Below are 18,002 nucleotides of genomic sequence, written 5' to 3' on the forward strand. Positions count from 1 at the left end.
AGCACTTTCATATTTAAGTCCTAGAGGCACACTTCACTGTGTCTCAGTTGGGAAAAGTGATTTGGACTCATGAAAGCAGTGATGAGCTTTTTTCTTTCTCCTCACTTATCTCTGATTTCTTAACCCTGAAAAAACATTTGTTCTACCCTCTCCATGCGAAGATTATTTTTCCTGAAATAATGGAGGCAAAAGAGAAGTGGAAGAGTTGTGCTTTCTATTTGCTATTCTCATTACATCTTCTGCTTCAAGTAATGGATCCATTTCCTTCCTTTCTAAACTACCTGAGAGCCTGCTCATCTTAAGATTCTCCACACTGCCTAATGCAATGCTTTACTTGTTATAGGTATATTAGTCAGAACACTTTTGGTTGCGAGGGATACAAACCCAACTCAAACATCCTTATATCAAAAACCGTAAAATGTATGTAGACGATCCAACAGCTGACAAGCTTCAGATACAGCTAGATCAAAGATTCAAAATTTGCCATCAGGACCTAGATTCTATCTCTCCTCAGTGCGTTTCTCTCTGATTTTACTCTGAGGCAGTCTCCCTGCACATGGGATCCCAAGGTCTCTATCTTCACAGCTCTGAGCTGTGAGAAAAATGAAATACCTGTCTTGACTGCTCAAACAAGTCTCAGGGTTAGCTCTGTTTGACCTGTTTGGTTTGGATTAGGTCGTTCCTGAGCCAATCAATCACCATAGCCATGGCCATCTGAGGCTTCCATTGGCCTGAGCTCAGTCACATGATTACCCATTGTGTCTGGGATATAATCAGGTCTACCTAAGTGGCAGTGGGAGAGAGGACCACTGGTGCTTCCTCCAGAGACAAGTCTGAGTATCAGTATCAGGAGAATTAAGGAAGGATGCTGGATGGGAACAAAAACAACACATAATCATGACAAGTTTTTAATTAAATATTTTTTGAAGAAATTTATTAGTTCCATCATTCTCACCAGTGATTGACAAAGAGAAACAGCAATGACAAAAAACCTAGTCCTAAGAAATTTATTTTTAATCTCCAAAGTGAAGGATACCTCAGGATGAAGACCTTTAGGTCCAGCCTGTATATTCGTGAATGGTAAAGGATAGGAATTGGGTTTTATTATTTGACCAATTTCTTTTCCTCCAGAACATGTGAGTTTATTTTTCATTTTGTGAATTTCCTGGAAGCAAATGCAACACTTCCTATCATCTGCCCTTTAAACAAAAGATTTCTCACTTTCCACTAAAATAAAATGTATTACAATAGGACTACTATATACATTAGGAAATAAAAGCTCTTGAGTTGTGGCAGCCTCAGCAGACTTGGGATCTTAAGGATGACGTCCCGCTAATGCATTGCTGCCCATCTCTCAGTGGTTTGATTCTGCCTTCCTAAAATGCAACCAAGAATAGGAATCTAGAGGCTGGTGCTCTGATGTTGAGATGACCTATTTTAAACAGCCAGTATCCAGTCAGAGGAACAGAGCACATGCTAGTAGTCCAATAGAAGGAATTTAATATGAAGAATTGATTATAAAGACATTGGGATAACTCAAGAGCCAAATGAACCACAAGGCAACCCAGATATTAAGGAAGCAGAAAGCCTCTACAAGCCCTAAGGTGCAGGGAATTAAGGGAGGAGATGGTGCTGTCAGATTCAGGATTCTGGGGCCATCTAGCAGGACTGAGAACACCAGGGGCTTCCAGGTAGGAACTAGATCTATGAAAAAGGCTGTGTGATATAAGCTGGAACCACAGAGCAGTTGCCAATCAAAGCAGGAAGAAGGGGAGAACTACCTTCATTTCTCCCTCTTTTGCCCTCCAATCTCCCAACATGGTCTCTCATTGGCTAAACCAGAAGGCAGCTAGCAAGGAAGTTGGGGAAGTGTAGTTTTCAGGACAAAGGAGAGGAATGTATCTGAAACCAAAGTGGCAAATGAGTGACCCATTGTCTGTAGCAAGATGTGAAGACTGGGGCTGTTTTCACATGGAAAATTAACAGCTTTCTTATTAGTCCTTTTCTTTGTTGCAGTTAAGTGGGTTTGAAGCCTTTATGCTTTGAAGAAAAGGAAACTCCTATTTGCTGATTCTGACCATGGGTCTATTAGACTATGAGGGACCAAAGAGTGGGGGGCAGGGAGCAGGTAGCAGGAGTTTTACAGAGGAACAACTAAAAGAAAATGAGGTGATTCACTGGTGTGACGTATCTTGGAGAAGAAATGGGGAGAGTGGAGTTCTCTCCAAACTGGAAAGGTAGGGAGAGAAAGAGAGTACTGTGAATGGTTCCTTTATCAGATGAGTCCTGCTTGCTACTTACCAGCATTTCTGCCTGGAGGCTAAAGAGCTGTGTTGTATATCTGTACTGTTGGGGCCACAGAGTGCCTTAAAAAAGGGCCCGAGCCCCAAGAATGGCATGAGATTAACAGAAGACAACCAAGAGGGAATATTTGGAGGGGTTGGAGTCATTCTCAGTAAACTCAAAGGCAGATCGTAGTAGCTGACTTTTCTATTATTCTGTTAAGGATTCCACTGGATTGGCCCCTCACCTAGGGTTACTGTATAGGGGAGCTGCTGGAGAATATCACCAAACATTGCTTTCCTTTTCACTCACCCTTTGTGGGCATAGATACCTGATGGGAAAGCCCAAGAAAATAAAGCTCAAAGCTATAGCTCTGAGTACTTAATTTGGGTACAGAGTTTGAACAGGGTGCATTTAGGTAGTAGGTGCAGATAACAACAGAGAACTGAATTGTTTGAATGTCTGTGGTTTTGGGTAGTGAGAGTTTGGACAGTGAGGGAATCCTGTATTTCAATATTTTAACAGTTGGCATAATCAAACTAGTGTGTTCTAATTGAATATCAGCCCTGGTCATAATCCTCCCTCCTCCAGGAAGCCTTGGGACATTATGGCCACCCATAGGCACTCTCCCAGATCCATAGCTGCTCTGCAAAGGCAGATGTGGTGGGGCTCCATACTGAGATTTCAATTCGTGCTTTATGTGGTAGTTACAAGCTACAATGTAGGTTCCAAAAACTTGTCCAAGAACATAGAACATAGACAAACCTTTGAACTCCTTTGCCTTAGGAACTTCTGTGTTGCCAGGCTACAGCAGAATTTTCCTTTGCTTCTGAAAGCCCAGGCTTTCTGAAAGGGAATGCCAGACCAGTTGTGTCTCACATAAGCACAGCCCTGGGCCAAAGTCAGTAAAGAGATGTGCCTAGTATAGTCTGAATAGTCGTAGTCAGTACAGAGTTTTAAGTTTGATTCTTGTTAAATTTTTTAAATAGAGAGATTCTACATACAAACCCAGATTTCAGGCATTACCCAGAAATTTGAGTGCTTAGTCAGTATTAGCTCCACATTTGCAGTGCCAACCATGGCTCTGTCCCCTTTAGAAGGCACACATTTCTGGTTAGCCATGGTCTCTGCCACTCCTTTTTGTCTTCCTGACCCAGACATGAGTCCTTTGCCATTTTGTCATCTTCCATCTGGCAGGTACCACTCATTTGCATTACCTGTTGAGTTTCTTAGGTAGTTGAGTTTCTGACTCCTGGGCTTTTGGAGTCAGGGCTTGTAGCAGAGTTGAGATTCCCTGAGCCTTGCAGAAGACTGGCTTCTCTGGGTTTTGTGAGGGGAAGACACTAACTCCCCATAGTAGGGCTGATGTGACATGGCTTGTGAATGTCTAGGAGACTGGAGACTGTGCCCTCCATCATGGTGTTGGAAGACCTCTGGGCTCAGGCTTGGATCTATCCCCTTAGGTCACCAGGCTAGCTTAGACAAGGATCACCCAGTTGTAATTGTGAGGACTGAAGACAAGGGGATTTTCCTCTGAAAATTTAAGATTTACAAGAACCCTGGGACTTCTGAACAGCCCTTCAAGGAAGGCCCACAGGATTACAGAACTAAGTATCCTCTGGTGATATAGGAAAGAGTTCAGAACAGGGTATTGATTAAGAAACAAGACATCAACTGTTATATATTAGCCTTAGGGATGTTTGGCTGTATCTTCATGTCTCCCTGTATTGAGAGATGGGATGAATCCCATTCTTCTACCTGCAGGGCTGGATTTATGTGGTTTGCTTATGCGCTGTCACCAAGGAGCACTTTCTCTTTGTTTTGTCATTGTGAAGTTGCATGCCTGAAATGATCTGGCGATGATTTTTCAAAAAGCCCCAAGCACAGAGCTCAGTACTTTTTTTTTTTTCTTAACAGCAGATGTTCTAATAGTCTGTCTCCTGTTGCACAGAGAAATACAAAGAAAATTATGGAGCCACCACATATATCTGAGTATCAACTGATGTTCCTGTGGGATATTGTGGAAACTTCTTAAGTGACTTCCCATATTTTACTTTCCCAGTACATTCCATATACTAGTCTCAGAGTTCTTTTCCCAGATCCTGAGATTAATCTGTTCATCCTCTTTTACAGCCCATCTCTGGACCCCTATACCTTCATTTAAAGCCCTCTGTCTTTGATATAGCTTTATAGAGCCCTCCTGCATCACCAGCTTCATCCCTCCACCATCACATGCTCCGCCCAACTTCCCCAACACTCCATTCCCTGCTTCTCTCTCTAGACCTCAGCTCAACCTTCCCCTTCAGCCTGAGGTGTCCTTTTCTTCACCTCTACTGGTTGAACTCCTGTCAAACTCCTATCTTCAAAGCCCACCTTGAATTCTGCCTCTCTCTCAAGTCATTTCTGTTATTTCTAGTAGGCATCACAATACTTTGGATCTCTATCCTAGTGCCTTCCCTAAACAACTATGTGTATGTCCTCCTCCCTCTGATCCCCTTTCCACCCCAGATCTGAGAACTCTTTAAGAGCAGCAGATTAGTACCTTTCAAGAGAATTATGACAAAAGGCAAAAGAGAAGAATCTTCTGATAATTAAATTATAAGATCAACTTAATGGTCCAGCAAAGTCATTTATAGAAACAACTTAGGTGGTCAAAATTATTCCTGGTTCAGAGCATAACTTGATTGAAGCTGTTTTTATTTTTTATTTTTGAGGGCGAGAGAGAGAGAAGAGAAGAGAGGAGAGGGGAAGGGAGGGGAGGGGAGGAGAGAGGAGGAGAGAGGAGGAGAGGAGAGGAGAGGAGACGAGAAGAGAGGAAGACAGAGAATCTTAAGCAGGCTCCACGACCAGCATGGATGATGCAGGGTACCATCTTACGACCTTGAGATCATGACCTGAGCTTAAATCAAGAGTTGGGATGCTTAACTGACTGAGATACCCAGGTGCCCTGAGGCTGTTTTTATATAGCATTAAACTGTAATCTGGGGCTGGTGGAGAGGTATGTGCACATGGGAGAATCCATTGTCTTATTATATCTTCCTCTGTGTGGTTTACATCATGAATTAGCATAGTTGTTAAGGTTCTGAGAAGTTCTATAGTAATGAATCCATTTTCACTTTGTTGAATGTATTATTTATTGAATTTATATGACTCATGTTTTGCATACAACATGTGAAACGTTATTTTTTCATAGAATATTATTATTATCTGCTGGACTAAAGAAATGATATACCACTCAGAAGGATAACTGGTCTATATTGAATCTGGAAAACAAAAACAGAAGGACAAATATTGTCAGTGTCTATCCAAGGGTATTTGGAGGAGATCTGGGCTGCTGTGTTCTGCAGGTGGTGGGTCCTTTCCAGGGAGATAACACCATGTGTTCCCTTGACTTGATACCATAGGATTATTTGAGTTGGACAACTAATTTCCCTTATTCTCAATCTATGCTCACCAGAAAATCTGGTTATAGTTTAGTTTCCAAAGTAAATTTCTTACATGAAAAAAATAATCTGGCCTGAGGACAGAGCATGTAACCCCCTTGCAGTTCTATTATGGTAGTAAATTGGCATTCTAGATTGGCCATCAGTCCCTTGTAACCTTGATTAGTGACAGTCCATCCCTGAGATAGTGATTCACTCTCTCTGGAATAGAACAAAATCACATTTCAGAACCTGCAAGGCTGTGGATGATATCTTAGTGCTGTGGTGAAGGACAACGTCAATACCTAGCATTTATGAGGCACCATTGCAGTTATCTGTTTCTGTGTAACAAATACACACTTAGTAGCTTAAATCAGAAACAATCATCATTTTTTTTCCCTGTGGATCAGGAATTTGGGAAGACTTAGCTGAACAGTTTTTGCTTGGATTGTGGTCAGACAGTGACTACAATAGCTGGGACTTGACTGGAATCTCTCTGACTTCATGTAGACTCAGGACCTCTCCGTTTGTTCTCTCCATGTGAGCTGCTAGGAGCTTCCTCACAATATGGCATCCTCAGGGCTCCAAAAGCAAGATTCTCAGTGAACAGGGTGAAGCACTATCAACTTTTCTGATCTTGCCTCAGGAATCACATCAATGTCACTTACCTGCTATTTGTTACAGGAGAGTTACAGGCCCATCCAGATTCAGAGAGAAAATAGACTCCACCTGTTGCTGAGAAAATGGCACTGTTTTAAAGAGCATGTGGGATGGGGGTAATGTAGTTTTCTTTGGAAGATAAAACCTGATGCAAGCACTTACTATATTCAGTGCCTTTGCTAAATCTCTCTTCCTCTCTCTCTCCCTCTCTCTGTCTTCCTCTCTCCCCCTCTCTCTCTCACGCGCGTACACACACACACACACACACACACTTTATTTATTTCTCACAACAAATCTATGAGATCATTCTTATCATTCCCCATTTTTACAGAGGTTAAGTAATTTGTCCAGGGACCAATAGGTGGTTAGTCGTAGGGTTGGGTTTTGAAAACCAGTGTGTGCTCTTAAACAATATGCTCCACCACCTGGTGAACCAAGGTAAATGCCACCTGGGAAGTTCCTGGCAGTCTGTCACCCAGCCTTCCTAGTGGCTCCCACCTCACTGCGCATGCTAAGTGTGGTGGGAGAACATTTCAAGGTGTTGATCAGAAAGCCTTCTTCCTTAAACCACCATATTCCTTGTGCCCTGAGGGTCTTTCCCTCATGGAACCCCTACCTGCTCCCCACCACCTCTGGTCATCCCTTAATGGAACCAGAAAACAAAGGCCTTGTTATTAAGTTTTCAGGTTTTTGTTGATGGAAGAAAAATGTCCCTGTGCTACTGATGATGTTGGTGCTCTGCCCAGGTCTCCCTGGAACTCTTCTCCCTATTTATGCTCCCTGTTAGTGTTCTTGAGCCTCTAACAGTCAGCACCTGTGCTTCTTTTCATAGACCTGCCCTTGTGCACCTGGAGCCTACTCTGCCCAGTTATATGAGGGGAGGAAAGAGAACTTATGTCTCCCCAAGTTGGTCCTTGGCCAATGCCTGAAGAGTTGGGAGAGTGAGGGCCCAACCCTCTGTCCTCTGGTTGGGAGAGCCTTGAGGGGTAACTTACACTCCAGAGCACCCTGGAGGGATCAGGGTGGGACTTTTTATGAAATCGCACTCTTTGCTTCTTCCCATTCTTCTCCTGTTTTCCCCACTTCTCTGAAAACACCACCTTTGAAAACCACTCAGTCTGTTTCTGGGGAACCTGATGTCTCTAATGGGAAAGGAGAAGGGGAAGGAGTTAGAGAAACTTCTTCAGAACAAGTCCAGTCCTTTGCCAGATCAGAGAGCTACAGGGAGGTTGGGCCAGTCTGGCCTGTTTCATTGTCCTTCAGAAAGTAGACCCTCCCGCTGACCCAAATGACACCAGCTGTGCTGACAGCCACAAGCACAGTGTTCTGGACCAGGAGTCTCTCCTCAACACCCCTGTCTAACCTGCCTTCTCACATCCCACTCAATGGGACAAGCCCCCTAGAATGGAGCTTAAAGGGGTGATGGTGGTCTAAGGAAAAGCTCTTCCACCACTCTTTCCGTTATACCTGACCAGGGTGATACTTGATGGAACTGATGTGCCACTGATCCAGGGAGGGGTTGGAACCCACATAGAACTAAGAGTTAGACTTCTTGTGCCTAGCTCAGCTCCCAACTAGCTGTGTGACCTGTTTTCTCCACTGCAATGTAGTCTCTGAGATCCCTCCAGCTCTAAATGTCTGTGCTTTCACATGACGTGTTCGATGTCTCCCAAAAGCTTATAATCTTGTTAGGAAAACATGACACAATTAGAGGACTGTACATGACAGGCTATAGTACAAATCTAAAATCAGTCCAATTAAGAGGGAAAAGGAATAGTGCAGAAAACAATCACAGTAGCTGATTAGGATGGGTGGATTTCTGTGGGACAGTCTTCAGGAAAGGGTTCAAGGAAGAATTTGAGAAAGGTCTTGGAGGTTGACTATTGCTTGGTTGAAGGAAGGTAAAAGCCACCACAGTCAAAGGCTTATAATTGTTACTTTTGTGTGTGAGGAAGAGGCAAAGGAACAAAATCCTGGTTATCATCTAATTGCTGTTCCAACTCCTAAGTGAATATAGCACATACTGCTCCAGTTATAATATACTAGTTATTTACAGGGCTGTATTTCTATTCTCCCTGGCTTAACACACATCACTGGAAATCTGACATTCAGAATTGGCTTTTCCAACCTCCTAAATTTTAATTAAAGTAATTATGTTACTAACAGAAGCTGTAATTTATCTTCTCCCCGTGTTTACAAAGAGGAAAAAAGGCAACTTTGGCCAAGCACATTTTCCCTGCATCATATTGCTGGTTTGGTGGTGGGGAAGGGGGGATGTCTTTGGTTTGGGGGGCGTCCAGAGGCCATACTGCTCACTGGTCCCTTCTCTCTGCAGTGCAGAAGGCCCTGTTCTAGTTCTTTTGGATAACTGCTACTGAAAACGTCAAAGTGGGCTGAGCTGTGTCATTCGGAAGCAGCATCTGGGCTAAAGAGTAAGTCCCTGTTCTAGAAAAATCCTTTTGGCACAAGACACTCTGTGTGTGTGTGTGTGTGTGTGTGTGTGTGTGTGTATGTGTGTGCGTGCGCACGCTCACACGTGCATGTGTATTTTTGGCAATGGTGGGAATAAGGAGCTCAGTGATTTAGATGAGAACTTTCCATGCAATTAACTTGTTCCATACCAAAGCAGGTGCCGAAGTGAACCACTGGGCCAGTCTGCTCAGTAAATACCCATCCGTAGGTATAGAGCAATTCAATGGAAATAATTATACTGGGTCAATTAAGCAGAACTCACACCTCCTCCTGTTAGCCTGTTTGAATTTTTTATTTCCATGAGTCAGGTTTGTTCAGGATTTAAACTGCTTTACCTCTGGAAAAGTGAGCCTCTAGGGAAACATCATTGATTTGTGCGATCGTGGTTGTTGCTAGAGAAGGTGGCAATGCTTCCCAAGCAAGAGCACTTGGTCTGGGCCTCGGGCAGGCTTGGGCTGGAGTGCTGGTTCCAACACCTAGTGGCCCTATAACCTTAGGCAAATTATTTAACTCTCTGAACCTTAGTTTTCTCATTTTAAAAGTGAAGATGGGAAGACAGCTTATATTCCCATTCTTTCATGAGGATTAATTGAGAAAATGCTGGCAAAGCTCTAAAAAAAAGGTCCTGGGATATAATCAATGCTCCATAAGCAGCGACCATTGTTATTATTGTTATCGACAGTAAAACTGGGTATTATTATAACTGTGCCACCTATGATGACCCAATGGAAAGCTTTTATAAAGGGTGGCATGTGAGGAGATAATTGTGCTCAACTCCAAACATGCAGAATTTAGAAACACCAATATGTGAGGTTATAAAATGGAACAATTAGGGGGTGATGTAAGGGCTGGACAGAAGAAGGAACACCAGAATTCAATGAATTCTAAAGCCCCTTGGCTGCAATGAGGATCAGTCCATCTGTAGATTACCCATGGCATATCACAAAGGCTGGGAGGGAGGCTGAGAAACTAAGCATTGGGGACCACTGTCAGGTTGAAAATGAAACAGAAATGAAATGACATCACCTCTAAAATGATAAGGCAAATCAGTAAAAAAAAATGCAATCTGACAAAAATTCCGTTCTTCACACAATGATAGTGTTTATTGAGAGCTTACAGTTTGACAGAGGCATTAATGCGGATTCCTTATTTAATCTTTACCATAACCTATAAGGTTGGTTCTATGATTATCTCAGTTTTACAGACACATCACCCTTTAGGGATGTGCTTACTGCAGAAAACGAAAGGTCGCTTACTTCTTAAAGAGGTTCTTTTACAGCCTGGGAGAGTGTAGACCCACCAGAAGCTTACATGTGGGAGGGGCTTACTTAAACTTCAATATGGATGTACTTGTATTCGTACAATCATTAAACAAGTTATTATAGGCTCTACTACAAGGTGCTAGGAACTGAGTTTTGTGTTGAAGATATAATGATGAACAAAAGTAGGTGTGATCAGCTTCTGAGAAGATGGAGTAGATGAACTTTTCCTTACACCTCCTGCTGCTGTGTACAACAAATCCCCTTAAGCATTGTGTGTAGAGCAAACATAAGAAGACTCTGAAAGGTGGAAAGAAGATGGCAGGTCAGTAAGATATTTGGGGAACCAAGGAATGATACGTGAGTTCTCTGCTTTTGTTTTTGGTTCTTGGTTTTTGGGGTTTATTTGTTTGCTTGTTTGTTTGTTTTTGCCTCATGAATCCCAGACTCAGAGATGAAGAAGCCAGCAACTTGGAAATACCCATGGGCACAGACAATGCAAATCCTGTTGTCCCTAGCCAAAGAACTAGAAAAGGGGCAGTTTGGCAAGATAGGAACTTTTAGACAATAACAACTTAACTCTAGCCAAACACTACAGAAAAATCTGTGGCCTCACATCCACCCAGTGCCCAGTGGTAATGAAGCCAGCCCCCTTCCCCATGCTTTTGTATCAGTGGAGGCCACATGGGAAGCAGTAATGAAGAAAATTCCTCTACCTTCCAGCCAGAGAAGTTATCAGTGAAGGTTTGGGAGGAACAGGAAACTCCCACCTTTGCCCAGCCCTGCCCCCCAGGTGTCAATAGAGGCTAAGTAGGGAGTATGAATTTATACTCCTCCTGGCAGTACCAAGGTAGCACCGCCTCCTGTTCCTCTGCCAGGGCTATATCAGAAGCAAGTTAAGATCCAGAGTCCCAAAACATAATACCCACAATAAGAACCAGGAAGTCTCATACTGAATGTAAAAAGAAAATCTCATCTACTGATGCCAGCATAGAGATGACAGATAAGTTAGAATTATCTGATAAAGATTTTAAAGCTGTTATTATAAAAAAAAATACTTCAACAATCAATTAAAAACAAGCTGGAAACAAATGGAAGTATAGCAAGTTTCAGCAAGGAAATGAAAGATAAAAAGAAGAACCAAGTGGAAATTCTAGAATTGAAAAACATAATAACCAAAAAGAAAAATCCCAAAGGATCAATTCAACAGCAGATAAAGGGACAGAAAACAATAATTTAACTTGAAAGTACAAAAGTAGAAATCACCCAATCTGAACAACAGAAAATAGATTGAAAAAATAAGAAAGAACAAAGTCTCAGGGGTTTGTGGGACTATAACAAAAGATCTAACATTCATGTCCTGGGACTCAAAGAAGGAGAGGAGAAAAAAGACAAGGATTGAAAAGTGCTGAAGGAGATAATGGCTGAAAACTTCTCAAATTTGTCAAAAGACATACCTACATATCCAAGAAGCTGAGTGAGCCTCAAACAGAAGAAGGAAAGAAAGAAAGAAGAAAGAAAGAAAGAAAGATCTACAGCAAGACGCATTACAATCAAACTTCTGAAAACTAGAGACAAAGAAAAATCTTGAAAGCAGCAAGAGAGAAATGACACACATTACCTAAAGGGAAAACAATTCAAATGATGATGTATTTCTCATCGGAAACTATGGAGGTCAGAAATAAGTGACACAACATTTTTCAAAATATTTTCAGCATTTCCAATGCTGAAAATAAAGAAATATCAACTCAGAATCCCACAGCCAGTGAGAATATCCTTCAAGAATGAAGGGGAATGAAGACATTCTCAGATGAAGAAAAACTAACAGGTCTTGTCACCAGCAGACCTACCCTAAATGAATGACTGACAACAGGAGGTAGCCTAAAAAAGAAAGGAAGGAAATGATAAAGGAAGGATCTTTGAAACATCAGGAATGAAGAAAGAATGTGGGAAGCTAAAATCTTGGTAAATAAAATTGACTTTCCTTTTTCTCTTGAGTTTTCTAAAAGTTTTTAGTGGTTGAAGCAACAATTATAACACTGTTCCATATAGTTCTAAATGTATGTATAGGAAATATTTAAGGCAATTATAAATAGGGGAAGGTAAAGGGACATAAAGAAAAAATAAGATTTTTGTACTTCACTCACACTGGTAAAAAGAAAAATCTACAGGCTATGATAAATTGTGTATGTTTAATGCAATACCTAGAGCAAGCACTAAAAAAGTTGTACAGAGATATATTCAAAAATGTTATAGATGAAATCAAACTGGAACTTAAAAAATGTTCAAGTAACTCACAGGAAGGCAGGGAAAACCAGACAGATAAATTAAAAACAGAACAAACAGAAAACAAAAAATAAAATGGCAGGGTTAAGTACTAATATATCACTAATTACAGGACCTGTAAATGATTGAAATATACAAAAGAGAAGGCAGTTAAGCAGCGAGGATTAACAAACATGACCCAAATATATGCTGTCTACAAGAAGCGTACTTAAAATATAACTATGAAAGGATGGAAAAGATATATCTTGAAAACATTAATCAAAAGAGAGCAGGACTAGCTATATTAATGTCAGATATAGTAAACTTCAGGACTAAGAAAATTATCAGAGACAGAGACATTATGTAATGACAAAAGGGTCAGTCTGTCAGGAAGATACAGCAATCTTAAATGTGTAAGTATCAAACAATAAAGCTGCAAAATGTATGAAGCACAAACTGACAGAACTGAAGGGAGAAATAGACATGTGCACAATTAGAATTAGAGAATTCAGCACTCATTTCAATTGTCCAATTGATAGAACTAGATAGAAACTCAGCAAGAACATAGAAAAACTAAACAACACCATCAACCAATGAGATCTAGCCAGTATTTATAGAAAACTCCACAATATACATTGTTTTCAAGTAAAAACAGAACATAGATAAGACAGGCCATATCCTGGGCTATAAAACAAACATTAATATTTTTTTTAAATATGAAATTTATTGTCAAGTTTGTTTCCATACAACACCCAGTGCTCATCTCAACAGGTGCCCTCCGCAATGCCCATCACCCACCCTCCTCTCCCTTCCACCCCCCTTCAACCCTCAGTTTACTCTCAGTTTTTAAGAGTCTCTTATGGTTTGGCTCCCTCCCTCTCTAACTTTTTTTTTTTCCTTCCCCTCCCCCATGGTCTTCTGTTAAGTTTCTCAGGATCCACATAAGAGTGAAAACATATGGTATCTGTCTTTCTCTGTATGACTTGTTTCACTTAGCATAACACTCTCCAGTTCCATCCACATTGCTACAAAAGGCCATATTTCATTCTTTCTCATTGCCACGTAGTATTCTATTGTGTATATAAACCACATCTTCTTTATCCATTCATCAGTTGATGGACATTTAGGCTCTTTCCATAATTTGGCTATTGTTGAAAGTCCTGCTATAAACATTGCAGTACAAGTGCCCCTACACATCAGCACTCCTGTATCCTTTGGGTAAATTCCTAGCAGTGCTATTGCTGGGTCATAGGGTAGATCTATTTTTAATTTTTTTTTTTCAACGTTTTTTTTTTTTTTATTTTTTTTTTATTTTTGGGACAGAGAGAGAGACAGAGCATGAACGGGGGAGGGGCAGAGAGAGAGGGAGACACAGAATCGGAAACAGGCTCCAGGCTCTGAGCGTCAGCCCAGAGCCCGACGCGGGGCTTGAACTCACGGACCGCGAGATCGTGACCTGGCTGAAGTCGGACGCTTAACCGACTGCGCCACCCAGGTGCCCCTATTTTTAATTTTTTGAGGAACCTCCACACTGTTTCCCAGAGCAGCTGCACCAGTTTGCATTCCCACCAACAGTGCAAGAGGGTTCCCGTTTCTCCACATCCTCTCCAGCATCTATAGTCTCCTGATTTGTTCATTTTGGCCACTCTGACTGCGTGAGGTGATATCTCAGTGTGGTTTTGATTTGTATTTCCCTGATGAGGAGTGATGTTGAGCATCTTTTCATGTGCCTGTTGGCCATCTGGATGTCTTTTTTTAGAGAAGTGTCTATTCATGTTTTCCGCGCATTTCTTCACTGGATTATTTGTTTTTTTGGGTGTGGATTTTGGTGAGTTCTTTATAGATTTTGGATACTAGCCCTTTGTCTGATATGTCATTTGCAAATATCTTTTCCCATTCTGTTGGTTGCCTTTTAGTTTTGTTGATTGTTTCCTTTGCTGTGCAGAAGCTTTTTATCTTGATGAGGTCCCAATAGTCCATTTTTGCTTTGAATTCCCTTGCCTTTGGAGATGTGTTAAGTAAGAAATTGCTGCAGCTGAGGTCAATGCGGTTAGACTAGCAGAATGGACTCTTTGGAGCCAAACATTAATATTTTTATAGTTTTATGTTTTAATAAAATTATTTAATATTTTAATATTTTTTAAAAAATTGAAATCATATAGAATGTGTACTCTTACCATAATGGAATCACACTAGAAATCAATAATAGAAAGATAATAGAAAGATCTCCAAAAAACATGAAAATAAAAGATCATACTCCCAAATAATCCATGGATCAAATAAGATGTCTCAAGAGAAATAAAAAGAATAATGAACTTAATGAAAATAAAACCACAACATATCAAGATTTGTGGAATACAGCTAGAGTAATGCAGAGAGGGCAGTTTATAGCACCAAATGCACATATTAGAGAAGTAGAAAAGCCTCAAGTCAGTAATTTAACCTTCCACTTTAAGAACCTAGGAAAAGAAGAGCAAAATAAACCCAATGCAAGCAGAAAGAAGGGAATAATAAAGAAAATAGCAGAAGTCATTGAGACTGAAAACAGAAGAAGATAGAAGAAAATCAGTGAAACCAAGAGCTGTTTCTTTGAAAAGGGCAATAAAATTGACAAACTTCTAGGAAGACTGACACAGTAAAAAGAAAGAAGTTAGCAATATCAGAAAGGGAGAATATCCCTACTGATTCTGCAAACATCAAAGGATAATAAAAAAAATACTACTAACAATTCTATGCACACAAATTTGACAACTCAAAATGGAGCAAATTTTTGAGAGACACCAACCACCACAACTTATGAAATAGATTGTTTGAAAAACTCTGTAACTATTAAGGAAATTGAATTCATAATTTCAAAAACTCCCCCAAATAAATTTCCAGGCCCAGATGGTTTTACTGGAAAACTCTATCAGGTTTAAAGAATTAAAACCAATTCTACATACTCTTTTCCAAATAATAGAAGAGGAGGGGACACTTCCTAATTCATTTTATGAAGTTAATATTACCCTGATACCAAAACCATACAGTCCAAAAACAAACAAACAAACAAAACAACAAACAAACCCACAGTCCAATATCATTCATAAATATAGACACAACAATCGGTAACAAAATATTAGCAAATAAAATCCAGCAACATATAAAATGAATTTTATACCATGAAAAAATGGGGTTTATTGCTGGGATGCAAAATTGGTTTAATGTAAGAACATCAATCCACATTAATAGGCTAAAGGAGAAAAATCAACTGATCGTATCAATTGATGCAGAAAAAGCGCTTCAAATTTAACACCTATTTATGATAAAAACTCAGGATAATAAGAATAGAGGGAAACTTTATGGATAAAGAGTACTATAAAAAACCAGTAGAGAACGTCATACTTAATGGTGAAATACTGAATCTTTTCCTCCAAGATTAGCAACAAGGCAAGGATGTCCACTCTTATCATTTTTATTCAATACAGTTGAATTCAACTGGAAGTTCAAACCGGTGCAGTAAGGCAAGAAAAAAAAAATGGCACACAGACTGGAAAGGAAGAAACAAAACTGTTGCTGATTGCAAAAGACACAATTGTTTACATAGAAAATGCCAAGGAATTTACAAAAATAATCCTAGAGTAAATGAGTTCACCAAGGTCACAGGATACAAGGTAAACCTAAAAAAATCAACTGTATTTCTATGTGCTAGTAATTAATTCATGGATACCAAAATTTAAAATATAATACCATTTTTACTCACTCAAAAAATGAAATACTTATGTGAAAATCTAACAAAACATATATGGGAATTATGTGCTAAAAACCATAAAATACTGACCAAAAAATCAAAGACAATACAAATAATCAAAAGACCTACTGTGTTCATGGATTGGAAGACTCAACAGAGTAAAAAGTTCTCCCCAAACTGATGTATGGGTTCAATATAATTTCTATCAAAATTGCAGCAAGAGTTTTTAAATAGGGATAAGAGTATTCTAAAATTTATACCAAAAGGCAAAGCCTTCTTATCAAAAGTATTAAAATAGCTAAAACAATTTTGAAAAGAGGAATAAAGTAGAAGAAATCAATCTACCTGATTTCAAGACTTAATATATAACAACAATAATGAAATCTGTATGGTTTTGGCAGAGGAATAGGCACATTTGATGGATCACTGGCACAGAACAGAGAACTCAGACATAGACTAATAGACCCAACTTATTATTTTTTTTTAAGTTTATTTATTTTGAAAGACAGAGAGAGTGAGCAGTGGAGGGGAAGAGAGAGAGGAGAAAGAGAATCCCAAGCAGGCTCTGCATTGTCAGCACAGAGCCTGATGTGGGGCTCAAACCCACGAACCCATGAGATCATGACCTGAGCTGAAATCAAGAGTCAGATGCTCAACTGAGCCACCCAGGTGCCCCCCCAACTTATTTTTGATGAAGGCACAAAAGCAATTCAATGGAGGAAAGATAGTTTTTCAACAAATGGTGCTGGAGCAACTGGACATCTATAGCCATAAAAGTGAACTTGTTTCATACTTTATACAAAAAATGAAATAAAAATGGATCATGGGGTAAGTGCAAAATGTAAACTATAACACTTATAAAAAAAGATCTTCGACATTCAGGGCTAGGCAAAAAGTGTTAATGACACCAAAAACACGATTCATTAAAAAAATTGATAAACTGGATTTCATCACAATTTAAAAATTCTGCTCTGTGGGCAATCCTGTTAAGAGGATGCAAAGACATGCTACAGACTGAGAAAAGATATTTTGAAACCATATAGTCAACAAGAACCAGTATCTAGAATACAGAAAGAACTCTTAAAACTCAGCAGAGAAACAAACCAACCCAAATGGATCTAAGACTTGAAGAGATATTTCACCTAACTGGACACACGGTTGGCAAATGTTCAGTTTCCAGTCATTCATACTCATAGTCTTTGGGACCCGGGTTGTTGGGTTTTGTGCACTATCTGATTGAAAGAGTGATGGTGTTGCTAGGATGAAACTCCTGAGACTTTTGATGAAATTAAGTCACAAAACCATAATCATTGAATTAAAAAAATGGAACATAGGTCCATGGAGCAATCACAGGTGTAAATATCAGCATGAACATGCATCTTAAAACTGTCAAAATGACCTTGAAGAACAGGTACAGCTGAAAACAATGAGTATTCAAAGAAAAAATATTCAATATTTTATTCTGCCAGATGGCTTTCCTCTGGATACACTACTCATGGATGTTGAGCCAAGGGTGAAATCTAAGGGGAGCTGTTGCCAGAAGAAGCTGAGGCCAAGGAAGAGGAAGAGGAAGAGGAAGTGGTCCAGGTAGAGGAAGAGGGGTCCCTAGGCAATAATGTCTCTCAGGATTACTGTTTCAAAGTGATATGTGGTTTGGGATATTTTTGTATAGGTTTTGTTTGTTTATGTCAGTTTTTAATAAACATAAATGTAGGAAAAATAGAAAAAAAAAAGATGTTCAATGTCCTTAGCCATCAGGGAAGTGCAAATTAAAGCCACAATGATATTTTATTATGTATCTACCAAATTGACTGAAATAAAAAATATTGATAACACTAAATACTGGAGGGGATTCAGAGAAATTGGATCATTCACACATTGCTGGTGGGAATGTAAAACAGTACAGCCACTTAA

At 39.9% G+C, this 18,002-nt stretch overlaps 1 pseudogene; it reads left to right on the forward strand.

Moving 5' to 3' along the window:
- Positions 1-16,811: 16,811 nt before the first annotated feature.
- On the forward strand, positions 16,812-17,802 carry LOC123577525 (annotated as a pseudogene).
- The last annotated feature ends 200 nt before the right edge of the window (positions 17,803-18,002 follow it).

The sequence above is a fragment of the Leopardus geoffroyi genome, chromosome D2 (genome assembly GCF_018350155.1).
Source record: "Leopardus geoffroyi isolate Oge1 chromosome D2, O.geoffroyi_Oge1_pat1.0, whole genome shotgun sequence".
Classification (NCBI taxonomy): Eukaryota; Metazoa; Chordata; class Mammalia; order Carnivora; family Felidae; genus Leopardus; species Leopardus geoffroyi.